Source organism: Lepisma saccharinum, chromosome 12, assembly GCF_977018435.1.
Source record: "Lepisma saccharinum chromosome 12, izLepSacc3.1, whole genome shotgun sequence".
In the NCBI taxonomy this organism is placed as follows: domain Eukaryota; kingdom Metazoa; phylum Arthropoda; class Insecta; order Zygentoma; family Lepismatidae; genus Lepisma; species Lepisma saccharinum.
In genome coordinates this window covers 27021822-27041021 of record NC_139240.1, presented here as the reverse complement: position 1 = coordinate 27041021, position 19200 = coordinate 27021822, and the positions used below count along the sequence as shown (strand labels likewise).

The 19200-nt window shown below is 39.6% G+C and overlaps 1 protein-coding gene across 1 annotated transcript in view; it reads right to left on the bottom strand.

Moving 5' to 3' along the window:
- The window catches only part of AdipoR (adiponectin receptor), a 129560-nt gene extending 118901 nt beyond the window's left edge, over positions 1-10659 (bottom strand). Inside the window, exon 1 of the mRNA XM_083133181.1 lies at positions 10504-10659. The gene's annotated coding sequence lies outside the window, so the exon portion shown is untranslated. The remainder of the gene's footprint in view (positions 1-10503) is intronic.
- Between the last annotated feature and the right edge of the window lie 8541 nt (positions 10660-19200).

Sequence of the window (19200 nt, the reverse complement as noted above, 5' to 3'; positions counted from 1 at the left end):
AGTTCATTTAGTTAGTGTTCGAACAGAATAACATTGATTTGCTTTATTTTACTTCGCATCTTGTGCCACTTTTGGCTCATTTGGGAAGATGGGGATGAGTGATAATATGATGAAATTGATGAATGGACACTAACAAACATCCATGCCAAGGCCGGGATTCGAATCTGGGACCCTTGGCGTCGTAGCGCGATGTGCTAACCACTCCGCCACGGGGGGCGGCAGCATGATGGAAAAAGTAGTGTAAAATATAAGTACCAATTTACGTTTTCATATTCTGCTCTTTAATCCAAAGAATATCAGGATTGTTAAAGGTCCAGGAATTTAATGTAAATTCAATTCCGGTCCAAGGAGAGAAAATTAGCAAGCGTAGATGGGTTCTGGTCCTTAAATAACCTTTTTATATGTAAAGTATTTCAATTCGGTCCAGGAATGAAACACTACGCAACTTGGACCGAATTTAAATTGCGCGAGAAAAAAGTTTCCGGTCCTGTTGCGGAAGCCAGTAAAACCTATTAGAATTTATGCGTTCCCAGACCTTTAACAACCCTGGAATAAATGGTTCCACAATTTCCAAAAAGCCAAAAAATATTGTCTTATATGAGACGTGACATAACATAAACTTTGGCGACTACTGGACGGTCAAGAGTGTCGGAAATACTCGAGTGTTGACAGAAATATGTAAATGCGAGTCTATCTTTAATATGCCTCAACAAAAGACTGTCTATATTCAGCTTTTCGCCACTGTAAGGAGGATTCAATACTCGTTGAACCTGTCGAACGAAAAAATATACTGAACCGCACTGCGCGTGTTGGCAGAAATATGTAGATGCGGGTCTATCTTTAATATGCCTCAACAAAAGACTGTCTATTTTCAGCTTTTCGCCACTCTAAGGAGGATTCAATACTCGTTGAACCTGTCGAACGAAAAAATATACTGAACCGCACTGCGCATTATTAACCTCTGTTGCGTATTACAACTGAACTCGTGGCAAACACTCAACGAGGAAATTGTTAATTGCATTCAATTGGTAAATTGCTAGCGAATATGACTGCAATGTCTATTGAGGTCACAAGGACAAATTGTAACGGAAAAGGACAAAGTTGATTGCTGTTAAGGAAAAGTATTTGAATACCAGCGCGACTGAGGACCAAATTAGCAATTGTGCATACCTATTTGGGTAGGCCGAAAATAACAATGTTACAAGAGCGAACTGTAAGAGCAGGAAAAAGTTGCTCTTATACGTACCACAAAAGTTCACGTGCACAATTTCAACTTCCTACGTCATTGATTTGATTTATTGTACTTCGCCTTTCTGCCACTTTTGGCAAATTGTGAAGAAGATCATGAGTGATTTGAATTTGAATTGCTGTTTAAGCACTTTATGCACAGATAGGCTAATCGGGACTGGACCTACAGTTAAAAGTGGTATCCGAACTACTTAACAATGTGCCTCCAACGGGTATCGAACCCGGGAGAATGAGTGTCCCTTTATGAAAGGACCCTCATAAAGAACACTCATGTCCAGGCTCCCTGGCATCGTAGCGTGCAGTGCTAACCACTCCGCCACGGAGATTCATTAAGATCATTGGCCGTCACAAGATGTAGGTTAAATACAGATTTCAGGACAACAGATTTCCTGTGAGCAGGCAGGACGAATGCTTTGTAAAACCTGATTTTTCTAAATACCGTGCATCGTGTCGCCTCGGTCTGTTGTTCGCACATCCGCAGTGAATGTTGTTTTACAGGGTGGAAGTACACTTGTCGCTTGTCACTTCGGTGTGAAATTTCCATATTGCGTGTCACTTCGGTCTGAGGAAGCTTTCAGACCGAAGCTACTAGCGACTCGTGTCTCTTGGAAGCGAACTCTCAATGATCAATGCAATCTTTCGAACGGAAGAGACACGGCAAACTGCACGTGTCACTTGTCGTTGCGTCTCGCTCAGATTGGGCAGTTTTTCAATGATGTGCATCCTTTCTCTTCGCATGAGCGGTGAATATTTTGCTTGGTGATAATTCAGACCGAACCGACACGCGACAGACACATCACGGTCGGGAAAGAGTAGCAGTAACGTTTCACACCATAGTGGCACATCAAGCCGCACAAACCGGCGTTCGATGGTTCGGCTCCCACTTTAAACTGTAGGTTCAGTTAAAGTTCATAAAGTGAACTTAACACATCAAATCGATTAATCAATCAAATCGAAAGGTTGCATTGATTACTGAGGGTTCTCTTTCAAGCGACAGGCTACACGCCTTTTTGTCATTCTTTTGGGAATGATTGAAAAGAAAGCTGTTCGTCATTTGTTATTCGCAAGGGCAACATGAGCTGTTAACATCCAATGTGTTTGAACCACATTGGAACGTTGGTCTCATGCTATCAGTGGTAGAAAACCTTGTTTTCTCTTTCGCAATATGCTTTTCTTCCTTACTTTCTAGTTCTCAAACAACTTTCGCTAGATGCTGGCCAAATGCCGGTCCCCTTGGCAACCAGGAAGGAGCAAGGTCATCGTGTACGCACAGAGAGAGAGGGGGGGGGGAGGGAGTTGAGGGAGACATAGGTGTTCGTCAACCCGCCCTGGAAATTAGCATCATTCATTTCAAGTTACAAAAAAAAGTTTTGTCTGTTTTATTGTTAATAACAGATATAAATTTCTAGTTTGTTCACGACACACGAAGGTATTTCCTTCCGAACGGAGACAAGAACTGCCGGGAACAGCCGACCTTCGTAGCTATCCACTTAGTACAGCGCTTCTGGGTTCGAATTCTGGGTTCGAATCCTGGTATTGGCATGGATGTTATTTGCGATCGCTTCTTAATCAATTTCATTATATCATCACTTATCCTCATCTTCGCGATTACCCAAAAGTGGAAGATTTTGATTTGATTTGATTTTAAAATTTTTGGGTGCGTCAGCACTAAGGCTATTTTGCACCCGTCACACTATACGGGGTCCAGCCCCTTACCGTTACACGTAACAACTCTAACGTTGCTTAATTCGTAGCGTTCCTCTGAACGCGGGGATCTTAAATAGGGATGTAACTATTAGTACTAGTTGATGGTAGAGACAGCCCTGAACGGGCAGGTACAAATATCTAACTATTCATTAAAATAGACTCATGATTCGTTTCTAGACTGAAGTGAGCAATGCAAATGGCAGAATGGGTGTAGACTAGCTTACCCTGTTCGGTTTAGAAATAAGACCAGTAGCTCCTGCTTCTCCGATGATTCCAGATTAAAAGACCCTCGTGTCGCTCTCATGCGCACGTATATAAACCCTCGCTTGGCCTCTCGTCACCTCTTGCCAAAGGCCAGTGTTCTTACCATTTCCTGTAGAATGCTTATTCTACACATTCTGAGCAGGAGCTGACAAGGTCTGCCAGGGTCAATATTTCTTAATCGAACGGGGTATGGTACGACACCCCCTCTTGCGAAACAATTTCCAAAATTGAAATTGTAATAATGAAAGGTTTAAATTGAACCTTCTGCCATTCACCAAAATTTAAAAGGTTTTTGTTTATTACATGAAGAAAAAAAAAAGGTTACATAAAAGAAAATAATAAAAATGTCGGAGACCCTTCACCGAAAATTAACAGAATTAAGCTCAAGCTTGAAAGCTGAAAGAAAGTCTTTTGTTTTCATTAGCCACACGCTGGAAGAGTCTTTCGTAATCAAAAATGCTGACGGTTTGTCAACAAGCGATATAAAGTGTTGTTCGCAGGTCAGCGGAAAGTTCAACACACTGCATCGTAACGCGATACATGCGACTTGCTTCTGAACAAGTGCTAAATAAGCACAGAACGTAATCCGTGAGAAACTTTAATGCCGCATGATCGCAATCTTCCGCCTCATCAGGATGACAGTTCGAGGCGAGAGCAAAAAGACCGTGGTAAACACCAAACTCCACTGGACTGCGCACAACCACACGAAGATTAAAAAATAGATGAAGGTTATGTTTGCACTTGCCACTGACGTTCTTAGCACACTATGTGTGCACACTATGACCTGAGAAATGAGACGGCAGAGCAATCCAAATACATTCCAACCCCGGAGTCCTGGGGTACGAAGCACTGTTCTGTGACATACACGGTCCTTGACCGATCATTTTCACTGGGGGACCGGATTCGAATCCCGGTGTGGAAATTTTCGGAATACTGGTCAGCAAAGGTCAGATGAAAAGACGTGGGCCGTGGGGCGGGCGAACACAGGGTAGTCCATGGGAAGCCACTCCAAGTAGCGGTTCCAAGCCCCAAAAATATGCCTTGTCCAATGGCGAACACTGGGGGGATGTTAGGATAGGCCCCCGAAAGTTCACAGCAGACGCCATTGCATACAGTAATTATGGCCACTGGTAGGATGAAACGTCACAGGTGGCCTGGCAGGTTGCTGATCCACAGGGCTGGGTCTCAACACATTTGGGTCGTTGATTGTACCCGGAAAGTTCCAATATGTGGTGAAGGACATTGATTGGCCTTACAGAGCAAAAGGGGACGATGTACATGAAAGATGTTCATGCTTCTTCTTAAGGGGGTTAGAGTCGTGGGGGGGGGGGGGTTTGCTCTGTAAGATGACATTTCTTCTGATGTTTCTGACGCTGTTCCAGTCCTGGGATGTCACTTGGAATAGGATTTTCGGTGCTGCTACGTGACATACACCGCTGAAAACCAAAGGAGGCTGGTGAGCTCCAAAGCCTTCAGGAATGCGTTCTTCTTCCGGCCTCAAAAAATCACTGGACTTTTCGAAATTCCTTGAACTCTTGGAATTCCCGAACAGGGGAGGAAACAGGTTGGACATAGGAATAAACTACATTGCTCACAGTCATTCAATATTGAAAAATATATAAAAATGTGTAAAGGAATCGTCTTCTATAGGCAAGTGAAAATCATGAGTAAAGATAAGGAAACTAAAATAAAATAAACTGTCCAATAAGTGATATAGATTATAAAACAAAGTTTGAATGAAGGCTAAATAAATAAAAGGCGGAAAATGTCATTTGACGCCTTAACACAGGAACACCATTCAAATGAAAAATCTGACTTCATCAAAAGTAATATATGTATATATTGACTAAATTATATATATATAGCCCCTGGCTTCTCCCAAAATATAAAATAATGTGCAATATAAAACTAAAGTTATGACATGGCACTAAATGCCCTTTGTTGGGACATGATCAATATACAATAAAATAAACGAAAATATCTAGGATTAAATATTGATAAATATATAAAAGTAATATGTAGATGGTATAAAATATATCCCCTGGTATCAGAAAAATAACCCGACGAAATCCATTAATATCATGTCAGAAGTGTCAAAGCATTGTAAAAATGAGGAACTGACGAAAAAAAAATAATTAACCCAAAATTTGGTAACGTCACAGCTGTTAAAACGGACCTAGCCACAAGTAAATTCGGGATCACGAAGATATAATAAAAGAGTAAATGACATGGCTCCAATGACGTTAAGATCATTAATTACGTAAGGTACATAATAAAATGGATGACTAAATCAAGGCGACATAGTGACGGCATTTGTCTCTCTTAGGTAAAAGATGTAAATTTAAAACTGAAACTAATCTGGGTTATTGATTTAGAAAACATTTCTTGGCTATCTGTGAAGTAAATTTACGGTTCTGAGAATAAAGGAAAGAAAAATATATAAGGCATTGCGTTAAACAGAAAAGAGGAAAAACTTCTCTACGTCATGCTATAGCCCGCCGTGTATTTTCTTTGTCACTTAGCATAAATGCTCGCCGCGTAAGAGATTACACTTGACCCATGACAACTGGAAGCGTCTAAATCCACTCTTTTGAGGTTTTAGCCTAATAAGGTAAACAAAACTACTTTTTATGGTCGCCTTAGGAAAAAAAAATGAAACGGAACCGTAAATGAACATCATGACGCCGGTCCAGGAGAAAAGGATAGGATTTCGTATGATATTGCTTCAACTAAAGTCTATGACGTGTGGAAAAGTAAAATATAAGCACAATTACTCGCTATTACCTACTTTACGAAGATTAACATGAAATTAATCTGTAAGAGGTAATTAAAGTTCATTCGGGAAACTTTTGAAAATTCTGAAGGAACGAGGGAAAAAAAAAATCGCATAAATAAGCGCCCTTGAAGAGGCTATTATTCACACCTCGTTTGGAGGCTAGGAATTTCATTGTCGAAGCCACTTGAGGAGTGTAAAGTTCATCTACAACAAATTCCGCATCCATCCCGACACTCGACGAAAAAAAAAAATGTGTCATCAAATTCTCTCCCTCCTTGACTGAAATAGCATATGTTTCTTCCGCTAACGCGAAACTGAAAATTTCCGCACGGAAATCTGGCGACTTACATGGGAGGAAAATCCTGGACTTGAGTCTTGCGACTGCACATATCCTGAGTTCGAAGGAACAAAAGGAAAACAACGAATGAATCGTGCTTTCGGTGCAGAGATTAAACTTGCGTGTTTAAACCTATCGTAAGCTGACGGAATGTAAACGTGATTATACCTAAGGGAGGGCTTGATTGATTATACTATTCGCAATACTTCATCGTTATTTAATGAAAAAAAAATGACAACCAGTTTTGCCTTAATTTAAACAACCTTTTTAACTTTTATCGCTATTTAGTGATTTAGTTATTTGCGATGCGATTAAATAACCACACGAAATCTGTTGAATAACGCTAAAGAATGTTTATTTAAACATTAAGGAATGCCGTAACTTGAAATATAAATATCATAATATAAATACACATGAAATTTAAGGTATTTAAAATTCAAAGCTAGAAAACGCAAAAGGAGGAATATTAAGCTATCCTTTAATAAATAGCTGAAGGAGACAATAAATATATGGATAATAACAAAAAAATCTCGTTAATATGTGAAATACTCCACGCCTTGAATACCGCTTACGTCTCGTTCTACTTTTCATTACAAGTTGGCTTACGCCTAACTATGGTGTTTTAACAAACTAAAAGTCATGCAGACTAAGTCATTCTTATGTCATTGCGCTACAATGACAGTGTCATTCCTCTTGCTACGGGTACCTCTGTGTACACAATTAATTCGTAGGGGAAGACATAATTAACCTTAAAACTAATGGAAGGGAGCGTCACACTTACTACCTTTAGTAGCTGACATCATTGCTCCTCTATTCCTTAAAACATATATATAAACACTTGCGCACTCTTTTATATTTCACTACCGGTATTTCTGCGCGTACAACTAAAAACACCTATTATTATCCCTTAGCTAGAACATTGAATCAACGAGCGGGTTATACTCTAGCCGAATGGTAGCGTCACTCTTACTACTTACGCCAGCGTATAGTAGCGGACATATAATTGCTCCTCTATTCCTAGAAATATAATTAGCGTTTCGTTTTTTCACATATTAACTTTACTTTAGTAAAAAAAATATTCCTTAAACAAGGTAAAAATAAAAATGCTCTGCGACTGACTCGTGTATTCTCTCGACTATCTCCTTATCAATTTGCACTACAATTATTAGTACCAAGGCTCCCATCTTCGGGGCGAGGAGATTTCAGTCATTTTAAATTATGAGTGAGTCGACCACTGATCCTTGTACATTTCAAAACTATACGTGATAAAATTAAATATCCTCCTTGCGATAATCTTTAACAGTTTAACTTAAAACACATAAACACAAACGGCGTTATTTTTCGGATCATTAACAAGTTACGGTCTGTTTTAAAAATATATATGAAATTGAAACTTTAAAGGACTTTAATTAATTGAAAACACAATTAACTTCAGCAATACTCTCTGCTGTGACCCACTAAGTACACACACCATGGTGTGATTGAGTCGTATCGTTTATAGCCGAAATATCATAAGTCACGCACCAAATTTACGTTAAAAAAAATACCAAATTGTTCAAGAGACTACTGCAAAAACAAGGGTTATCAAAATCAAGTGCCACTTTTAAAATTTAGATAAAATCCTGGGAATTGATGAAAATTTCCCAGGTGGTAGTTCTGTCATAGCCATCAGGGCCTGACCGAAGGTACCGGGTTCGAGCGAACCACGGCGTTACTAGGAGCGGAATGACAAGGGCTCGTCGGTAGACGTGCCCGGGCTGGCCAAATTCTGGGCGGAATATGACACTCGAATGTCCGACATCGAACCTTCCGGCGCGCGGAATGACTTACGTACCTTATGCCACATCGCACCGACGCGGAAAACCGCGACGAAGCAAGAGCGCAGAGCTGTTGCCTCATTGCCCGTGGCTACCAAAGGAAACATTCTATTTTCGTTTCCTCCGCATTGTAATGTGCTCTAATGCAGCGGGTGATTAGCCTATTGGGTGGGTGTGGTGGGTAAGGACTGAATTAAAGCTGAGTATTGACATTAACCATCATTAAGATTAAAACTGCGTGCTAAGCAGCTTTCCCCAAATATAAAGATTCGCGGAGAAAAAAACAATTCTGACATGTCACTATTTAACAAATTTCAATTTTCATTTATTTCAGAGTGAAATAAATGAAAAAATTCCGCAACTCCACTACGTAGCCTACCCTTTCAATTTTCATGTCTGTTTAGGAAAACAAGGCATGACGCTTTTCATTTCCAAAAGAACCACGTTGCTCAAATTTTTCATCACATTTCCGTAAAAATGGATGAAAAGCCCACGCATCTCAAACCACGTAGCGTTCCTCTGAACGCGGGGATCTTAAATAGGGATGTAACTATTAGTACTAGTTGATGGTAGAGACAGCCCTGAACGGGCAGGTACAAATATCTAACTATTCATTAAAATAGACTCATGATTCGTTTCTAGACTGAAGTGAGCAATGCAAATGGCAGAATGGGTGTAGACTAGCTTACCCTGTTCGGTTTAGAAATAAGACCAGTAGCTCCTGCTTCTCCGATGATTCCAGATTAAAAGACCCTCGTGTCGCTCTCATGCGCACGTATATAAACCCTCGCTTGGCCTCTCGTCACCTCTTGCCAAAGGCCAGTGTTCTTACCATTTCCTGTAGAATGCTTATTCTACACATTCTGAGCAGGAGCTGACAAGGTCTGCCAGGGTCAATATTTCTTAATCGAACGGGGTATGGTACGAATTAAAATCATAAAATATTAAAATGTTCTGACTGTTGTTAAAAGCCGAGGCTGCAAAGAACACTCAGCACAAATAAGGACAAAACACAGGACAACACAAACAAAATTATACTGGCCATGGGGCCAGTCGCCAGAGCCTCGTTTGTCTTTAGTCCAGGGTGCACTACGTGGAAGTGAGGTTGACCTTTGGGCGCCTATGTGGAAGGTACCCCTTACACCCCCCAAAAGTGGAAGAAAAGCGAAGTAAAATAAATCAATCAAATCAAAGACCGAGAACAGGGCATCTCCGATATCGTACTGATAAAGCTGTCTGCTTCTCAGGGTACGAAATTCTGAGAGGGACAGGAGGTATTTCAACTCACCAACAATCTTGTCCTAAAAAAAAAAATCCTCCACCAAAATATTCCTGGAGATGGGGTAGTATTTGTTCTAACAAAAAGGTAAGCAATTAGTTATTACTTCAAGTATAGCCTGCCGCCCCCGTGGCGGAGTGGTTAGCACATCGCGCTACAACACCAGGGGTCCCGGGTTCGAATCTCGACCTGGGCATGGGTGTCTTGAGTGTCCATTCATCAATATCATCATATCATCACTCATCCCCATCTTCGCAAATTAGCCAAAAGTGGCAGAAAAAAAGCGAAGTAAAATAAACCAAATCAATTAATCAATTCAAGACTACTTTACTAAGGATGATATGGAAAACGCACACACGGAACGGAGAATAATGTTGGTTTCTGTGTTGTGAATGTTGCATGCTCTCTCTCTCTCTCTCTCTCTCTCTCTCTCTCTCTAATAATATTATATGTATTATATATGCACAATAAAATTACAAGAGGAACAAGTATGAAATGTGACTGATTTGCATTAACAGAAAGCAAAAACTTACACATAATAAATACAACAATTTTGTAATGCGTTGACATTTTTAACCAGTTGGTAAAGTAAATAGTTTGCTATAATACCTAATAAGAAGAAGGAATTATTTCTTTAATATGTATATATTTTTAAAACATTAATTTCCGTTTACATGCAATAACATAATAAGTAGGTATATGTATTATGTGTGTAAATGTAAATTATGATCTCCCCCCTGTGTCAGTATTCTGTGATTTCGCACCCCAGGTTCAATCCCCGGCGGAGGTACACTCAACGGCCAAAGAAACATTAAGCAAATTGTCCACCACCATTTTCATTCGATCTGTATTACGCAATACGATGATAATGAATTGAAATAATGACGTCAATAAGCAGAGAACAATGCGTGCTTCGAATCAACATAGTTTCATTCCTTAAAACAACACAGGATGTAGAATAAAAAAGTAATGAAAATTGTGGACAATGTGCATACCATTATCTTTGCCGTTGACTGTACGTCTTGACACAATCCCTACCAAACAATCAAGAGTGGAAAAAAGGCCGTTCGCTTACCTGTAATAGCACCGTTTACAGTGTACCGTGAGAAAATAGCTAATTGGCTACTCAGAAGAGAAGCAACGCAACACAACTAAGCCACTAAGGCAGCCAGCAACGAGGCAGGCAACGAAAGGAAATCGCCAGTGGAAGTTAAAACAGCGCGCAGGGAGGGCGGGATTTGACGACGTCACGCGTACATGTTGCACTTCTTATCAGGAAAGGAAAGGGTCTCGCGAGTTGACCGCTTGACGAGGTCAGTCAGCTAAGAAACGCACGCGACGTGCAGCAATTTTTTATTTCTAATTCCTTGCAGCTGTTCGCGATTCACGTGTTGCTTCCTGCGAGCATGCGCAGTTCGCGAATCGTTCTGTGTACCTCCCAACAACATGACGACGTTGTCATATCAATTGAAATTTCTCTAAACAAAGGTAGCATTTTTCGAGAAGGCTGAAGGGGAAATGTTATTGTTTTAATTTCAATGTTGTAGCAAAAGATTATGATACTTGGCTCGTTTTGTAAGTCTGTGATTATCCCCACAGATTGAGTAAGCAGTGGCATGTTCAGGATTTTCAAGAGTAGGGATGAAGGGCGCTCGCAGGGGGACGCTTGCCCCTCCCGAGATTTCTAGAAAGACCTAATGAATTCGAATGGTGAATTTGTAGCGATAATTTATAAAAAAAAGCATTGTTTTCTGTAACTTAAAGGAATTAAGTTACAGCAACTATTATTATTATTATTATTCCAGGCAGTGTTACATTTAAGCTTACATTCTATTTTACACTGATTATCTAACTAAAATAAAACAGTTTTTTGTCCTACATGAATTAATATGTATGTTAAGTAGCCTATACAGTTATGCAAATTATTCACAGAATATGGAAATTACAAATGTATGTAATTTTTAAAAAACATGAGAAGTAGTAGTAGTAGTAATAGTAATAAAAACAACAAAAAATATAGCGACAATAATAGCAGTAATAATAACAATAGTTTCTATAACTCTGCCCCCTGAGAAAAATCCTGCGGGCGCCCATGGGAGGGGTTACATATTCCTTCTTAGTAGTCAGTCCTCATGTTGCCATGTTTTCCTGACATTATTTTAGGAATACTGGGCCAAAGAGAGCAGGCGGGGGTTATGACCCCCACAAACGCTCTTGAGAACGCCACGGTGCGTAACTATCTTTGTGTTTCTCCTTCACATTATACTCTGTTTTTCCTCAGTTATTTCTTTTCTCTCTCTTTCACTATTCCTCTTACTTTGTCCAATCTCTCTCTCTCTCTCTCTCGCTCTTATGTTTTATTCTCGTTATCTCTATCTTCTTCTCCTTCTTTCCGTTATGATCTTCTCTCTCTCTCTCTCTCTCTCTCTCTGTCGTTATCTTCTTTCTTTGTTCCCTTTTATATATCTCTACTGTCTGTTTCTTCTCTCTTCTTCCCGTTGTCGACATCTCTCTCTCTGTGTTCTTTTCTCTGTGTGTTTTTACTTCTCTCTTTCCCTGTCTTTGTCCGCTTTTCTCTTCTTTCCCCTGCCCCTTCTCCATCGAAATTTCATTTCCTCTCGCTTTCCCTTAATTTCTCTCCACTTGATCAAGTTTGGATCAAGTTTGGAGAAGTCCTTTTTTTTACAGAAAACTGTCACATAATTGCGATATTGTGGGGAAATTTGCAGGTAACTATGATTGATTGATTGATTTAGTTAATTTTACTTCGCTTTTCTGCAAAATCGCGAAGATGAGGTTGAATAGTGATAAGATGAAATGGATTAGAGGACAATGACAAATAAATTGACACAACACAACACATGTCCCAAGAAGGATTACAGAAACTGACTATGAGCCCAGACTCCAGAGCCTCGTAGAGTCCAGCGCAGATAATTCTGCCGTGCAATGCGCGACAGAACTAAAGAAGCAGTGTTGCTAATGGTGCAGATAGAAAAATCGCTGCGGTGCGCCGATGCACAGCTGTTACGTACAACAATAAAATTAGAGAATTCAGGTCTATCTAACGTTGAGTTTTAAACGTCATGCATTATACCAGGACTAGGATTAATATGTACTAACAAGTGACTATGTATGTAGCTACATACATATGGACTAAAAATTCGCAAAATATGAACTAACACATAAGTAAAATTACCAAAAATGCTGCAAAGAAGACTTCTTCATACGATTCCTTATTTGAGTGATTTCAAACAAAATAAAAAAAAATATATATTATTTTTCATTGCATTAATGCACTGGTGGCGTTCTAACTTTTCACTCCCAAAACCCGTATACACTGGTATGGAACTGCAACGGCAGATAATAACATGCCAACGTGTTAAACCGCTACAATTGCACCATAACACTCCTCCTGAAGCAGTATTATTATTTCCTCTCTGAGATCGGCGACAGTCGGTTGCCTTTGTTGTACATTTACAAAGGATGCCGGCTTCCACAACAATAACAAGTACATATACTGCCACTAGACGATAAGCTGCGCGGCTTTTTCTTTTGTTATGAACCAGGGCCGGCGCTAGTCATTTTGCCTCTCTGGGAGGTGGCGGCAGATGCCGCTCTATTTCGACCCCCCCGGTCATTACGCAGCAACGGAAAATTGAAAATCAATATATTCCTAACTAAAACATCAAAATATAAAATAAATAATGAGACTTCTTATGCTATTTCAATACTATTCAGCGCAAAAGAATATCTCGCTCGATCACAGTTTTCAATAGGCTTATTTTTTTCTTCTCTTCAAATTTTGCCGCTCTGGGCGATGGGACGGTTCGCCCTCCCCTTCCGCCGGCCCTGCTATGAACTTGGTCACCCATCAAAGCATGGCAATTTTAACACAGAAAACAATATGTATCGCATTAAGCAGCAAAAATGACAGCCTCCTCTATGCAATTTCTACAAGAACACGTGTCGGAGCCAGAGTTGAAATGATGTTGGAGCCACATAATTTATTTATTTTGAATAATTCCAAAATTATGAAATATGAACAATTTGTTGCTGCTGTTCGCTGCTCTCTTGCCAAAATGCTTTATTGGGATGCTAACACCATGACTGGCTTCCTCCTTCATGAACTCGTGCACGTTGCTTAGAATTTCCCGAGCTTGGCTATGCAAGGTTTTTGATTTCAACTTCGACAGAACTGGAGGCATTATGGAATTTAACGTTCATCAGCAAACACACACTTTTACATAAACACACGCAATACACGCACACAACGTCAAACCGGTCAAATACTTAGTATAAAATAAAAATATGGTGCTTCCAATCCAACAAAACTCACCGCCACTTTACCTGCTTTCCCCTTCCGTGACAGAAATAGTGCTTCATTATTACAGTTGGCAACACTAGTTACTAGCTAGCCAATGAACATGCACTGCATAAAAGAAGCAACGACTACGCCGTGCTATATTGCCACATTGCCGTCCCTGCTGACCGGTGGGAACCGCGAGCTGGAGCGCTGTTCAATTGTTTTCAATGAAGTTTGCGCGAGTGTGTCCAGGAATGGAATGACAATATGGCAACAATAGCGAAGGTTTTCGAGCAGGGTAGAACACGTGATGCTAAGAGAGAGGGAGACGAAACGAAAATACGTTTCTACGCAACGGCAAATTTACGTGTGTGGCACTCTAAGGCCCGTAGCTAGACTTGGTCTCCAGGGGGGCTTAGGACTATCGGGGGGTTTTGTAGACCAAGTCCATTTTCGAAAGGTTAACAGTATTAAATGAAGGTAAATTACGTGCGTGCAAAAAATTTAGAAATATCATGCAAATACATACTACAGCTTTTTCTATGTCTTCTAAAACATCTCTTGAAGTGGTAATTGATTTCTACTGATCTCGTCCCTTACTACACACTCCATACTACTTTTGATGATACATAGCCCTATATTTATATCATACAAGAAAAAATATACAATATTCAATCATGGTGCCTACAGTACATTCCACTCGTGCCAGAAGCAATAAAACTCCCCTTCGTTCCCAAAAATTAGGAGCTGTTAACCTTTGACGCAGAAGTGGAAGGGGCAGCGAAGGTACAGATAAGGAAGTTCCCTTAAAAAAGCACTTTCTAAAGTCTAGAGAATCATCTACCTAGACTTCAGCTCATGATCAAGATGAATGAATGTAATAGCTGCTGTCTACATTTTCACTTGTCACTGCAAACTAATTAAAATAGTTTCACCTATTGACCTAATGTCAAGGGGGCTGAGCCCCCTTGGCCCCTGCCTGGTTACGGGCCTGAGTCTCGTTAGTCTGCTAAAATGCAGTCCAGCATGTACTACGTGGAAGTGAGGATGACATTTGGATGCCTTCATAAAGTGTAACTCCTTACAACCCGCAGGTAACTATAGAAATCCTTTTTGGGCCAAATATCCATGACTGTCACAGCCATGCATCAAAAATGCAATTAAGATTTGGGCGGGAAGAGAGAGGACACACCCCTTAATAATCCAAAGAATTAGAGAGATTTGAATTCCATACACAATAAAAATTTGTTACCACGCCCTCAATTATTTATTGAGATGCATCATTTTATTTGTATAGACGCGTTCTTGTGATTCCTATTATTATAGTTGCTCTTTTTTTCTGAGTGAGAAATTACGTTTCTCTGGGTTCGATCACTGAAAGAAGTCGCTTTCACAAAGAGCCGTTCAAAATAGTTAGTCAATATGTCTTTGTGCCTGTTGCGGATGTATTATTTGTGTCGTTGTCGTGAATTCATAAAAATACATTATTTTTAAATAAAATAAATTCATGATTGTTAAAAGTGTTTTTTCTACATTACATTTCTACGTTAGAATATGCTATTCCTTCTTTATTTGTAACAAAATCAGAACATTTGAAAAATGGAATGATTTTTTCCAGAAGAATTAGAAAATTTAAATATAGAATAGTAAATATAAAAAAATATAAATGCTTCGGTGTGTATATCTTTAAAAGAAATGATGATGATGATAATAATGATGAACCTAATTCATACACAAGAATTTAGTTACCAACAGTATTCCACGCGTATTTTTTCTCCCGTATTATTAACGAAAGTATAACGATAACAGGACGTGGTCGACTGTCTAGAATGTTCGTTAATATCTTCACGACCACTGTACTAAATATCATATCAATTATCATATTCATAGAAATGCTTCATGTAAAAGAATCAGACGTTGCAGCGAAAACTCCAATTACTTCCATTATAAGCAGACGAATACCATGCACCGAGACCAACACCAGCGCCTCTCGCGGTATCATATTCGAGTGGAACCAGCCAGAGAGCCCAGAACCGTGCCTTTTTCCACACTACGTTATTCAAGGCGCTGTACTGTATTATTTCAATAACACACTCAGCTGCCAATTATGATAATCCCAGACTGCCGTTGACTTCCAATACATTACTTTTTTCTATCCTCGGCTAAAACTCAGACGGCTTAATGGGATACTCCGACCCCTCTCAGGTACGGGCAGTGAATACACTACTAAGACTTTTAGGGAAGTGTTGTCAAAGCATGAAATAAATCAACGTCCCTTTTCTTTTAACAATAAGTAACTGCATCCTCCAGGAGGTTACTTGGACCTTTCTTTTAATTCATTTTAATCCAGAAGATGGTTTATTTCCATACATACAAACGTCTCTTACACTCAGTTACAATTTAGCCTACAGTCCAGAAATATCCTTATCCAAAATACAGAATTCCCCATTTGTGAATATTATATTCGATGAAACAGAACGCTAATTTGATGCATGTCGTCAGAGAAAAATCCGATAGTATGTGCAGGAAGTTGCTACATGTATGTGTTTCGCCAGGAGGAAGCCGTACCAGGGAGCTTATTATTGAAACTCGTTAGGGTAGCTAGCTGACGAGTTGGTGGCTGAAGTCGGTTGCAAGACAAACGACATCGAATATACCGTATTATTGAAACTCACTCGTTCGCTGGCTCTCGAGTCGTTCCGTTCGGTAGCACTCGGCAGCTCATACCCAACCGAGTTCAGTCGTTCGGTGGAGTCGTTGCCAAAATTGTCGAAGATGGATGTATATTTATGTTTGCTTTTGGTACTTGAGACAAGGATAATGTGAGATGCAAGAGAATACTTACATTCCGGGCCATCTTAGGGTGAGTATGTTACGATTTGTATTATTATTATTATAAACTTGCACATTAAAATAACAGTAATCAGCGATGTAAATATGCCGTTGTTAGTCAATGTCATTTTTGTCCCGGAAGACAAAGCTTACGGGTTACCATTCAGTAACAAACAAAAACTTACGTACGTGCCCCTTCCTACAGTATCGGGTGGGCTGAAAAGTTCGTAGGCTGACTCATAGATGGCGTTACTAGAATTAAATCCATGTGATTTTTACTTAGTACTAACCTTCAAAAGATACGTGTATAAATTTCACAGCTGCCGGATAATTAGTTCGTGAGATATAGCATTGTGAGTGAAGCAGCTTTTGTTATTGTGAAAAAATGGATAAAAAAGAATTTCGTGTGTTAATAAAGCATTGCTTTTTGGCGAACAAAATACTGTTGAAGCCAAGGCTTGGCTTGATAAACATTATTCGGACTCTGCACCAGGAAAATCAACCGCTGAGAAGTGGTTTGCTAAATTTAAACGAGGCGAAATGAGCATCGAAGACGATGCACGCAGTGGACGCCCCAAAGAGGCTGTTACCGACGAAAACATGAAAAGAGTCCACAAAATAATTTTAAATGATCGTAAAGTGAAGTTGATCGAGATAGCTGAGACTTTAAAAATATCAAAGGAACGTGTTGGACATATTGTGCATGAATATTTGAACATGCGAAAGCTGTGTGCAAAATGGGTACCGCGCGTGCTCACAATCGATCAAAAGCAACAACGTTTTGATGATTCGGAGCAATGTTTAACGATATTCAACCGTAATAAACACGAATTTTTCCGTCGATATATTACAATGGATGAAACATGGCTCCATAACTACACTCCAGAGTCCAATCGACAGTCAGCCGAGTGGACTGCACGTGATGAACCGAATCCAAAGCGTGGAAAGACGCAACAGTCGGCTGGCAAGGTTATGGCATCAGTACTCTGGGATGCGCATGGTATTATATTCATCGATTACCTCAAAAAGGGCCAGACCATCAACAGCGATTATTACATAGCGTTGTTGGAGCGTTTAAAGGATGAAATCACGAAAAAACGGCCCCATTTGAAGAAGAAAAAGTGCTGTTTCATCAAGACAATGCACCGTGTCACAAATCAATGAAAACGATGGCAAAATTATATGAATTAGACTACGAATTGCTTCCCCATCCACCATATTCTCCAGATCTGGCCCCCAGTGACTTTTTCCTGTTTGCAGACCTTAAAAGAATGCTCGCTGGAAAGAAATTTAGCACTGATGAAGAGGTAATCGCCGAAACTGAGGCCTATTTTGAGGCTAAAGAGAAATCGTACTATAAAAATGGCATCGAAAAATTGTATGACCGCTATAATCGTTGTATCGCCCTCGAAGGCAACTATATTGAATAATAAAATCGAATTTTGTCAAAAAAATATTTTTTACTATGTTAGCCTACGAACTTTTCAGCCCAACTGTTACTGCAACAAAAATACATCATGACTAGATTTCCATATGGGCAAGATTTATGCTGATATGAAAGTTATGAACTCTACTGGTTACTTGGGATTGAAAAACGTTAGTAGGCTGAGCTCTGCATAAACATTGTCTATTAAAACGGAAGACATTGCACCAGGGTTGGCATGTTTAAAACAAAAGTGTTTAAAACACTTTGTTTTAAACGTTTAAAACACACGGCTTTGTTTTTTTTTACAAATGTTTTAAACGTTTAAAACAATGTGTTTTAAACATGTTTTTTTACAAGTGTTTAAAACACATTTTGGTGGTAGATATTTTATAGTCTGTGATATTTTTTTTGTTTGGCAACCCTCTTTTTCATTTAATCTGTGTCAATTAATCCGTGCTTTACAGGTCTCACTTATCGCACAACACTTGAGCAACCTTAAGTTCTGACGTCACGGGAGAAAGCTTTTTAATTTTAGGCTAAATGCCTATGTTGTTAGGTTAGGCAGGCTAGCTATGTATGCACAAGGTAGTAAAATTGTTGTGCGACAAGAAATACCGTGCTTTACTGTAGAAATCGAAACCTCTCAGTTCCTTGTTTCGTATCGTCCTGTAAGTTTGAGACTGGTGGAAGCTTGAAATGGAAACTAATTATCTAAATACACAATGCGTGATTTTGATCATGACGTGATTTTTTTTTCTTTTGCGATACGATTCATTGGCCTGTATAATTGAATGAAGCGTAGATGCTTACTTTTGGTAACATAATTTTGTACTTTGAAAGATATATTAATCTGGAGAATCTATTATGACACTGCAGGTTGTTTTCTGCTTTATAAACTGTTCAGGCAGCAGGAAATATTTCACTGTGATTTTTTCAGGACGAGGATAGTAATTCTATAATATTTAGTTTCTTGAAATTTAGATGAATATAAATCCTAACCTACTTCAGTAATGGCTGAAAAAGGGGGGCTATTACCCACAACTTTTGTGCCTGCAGACACGGGCGCCGACTTGTCAAAATTATTGGGGGGGGGCTCTGATCACTGAAATAAATTAATGAATGTCTCACTCTCTCCCTTTTTTAAGTTTTGGCCTCAGTGTTCGGAATCTCATAAAAGCTAGGGGTGTGCGGGATCCCGAAAAGTCAGGATC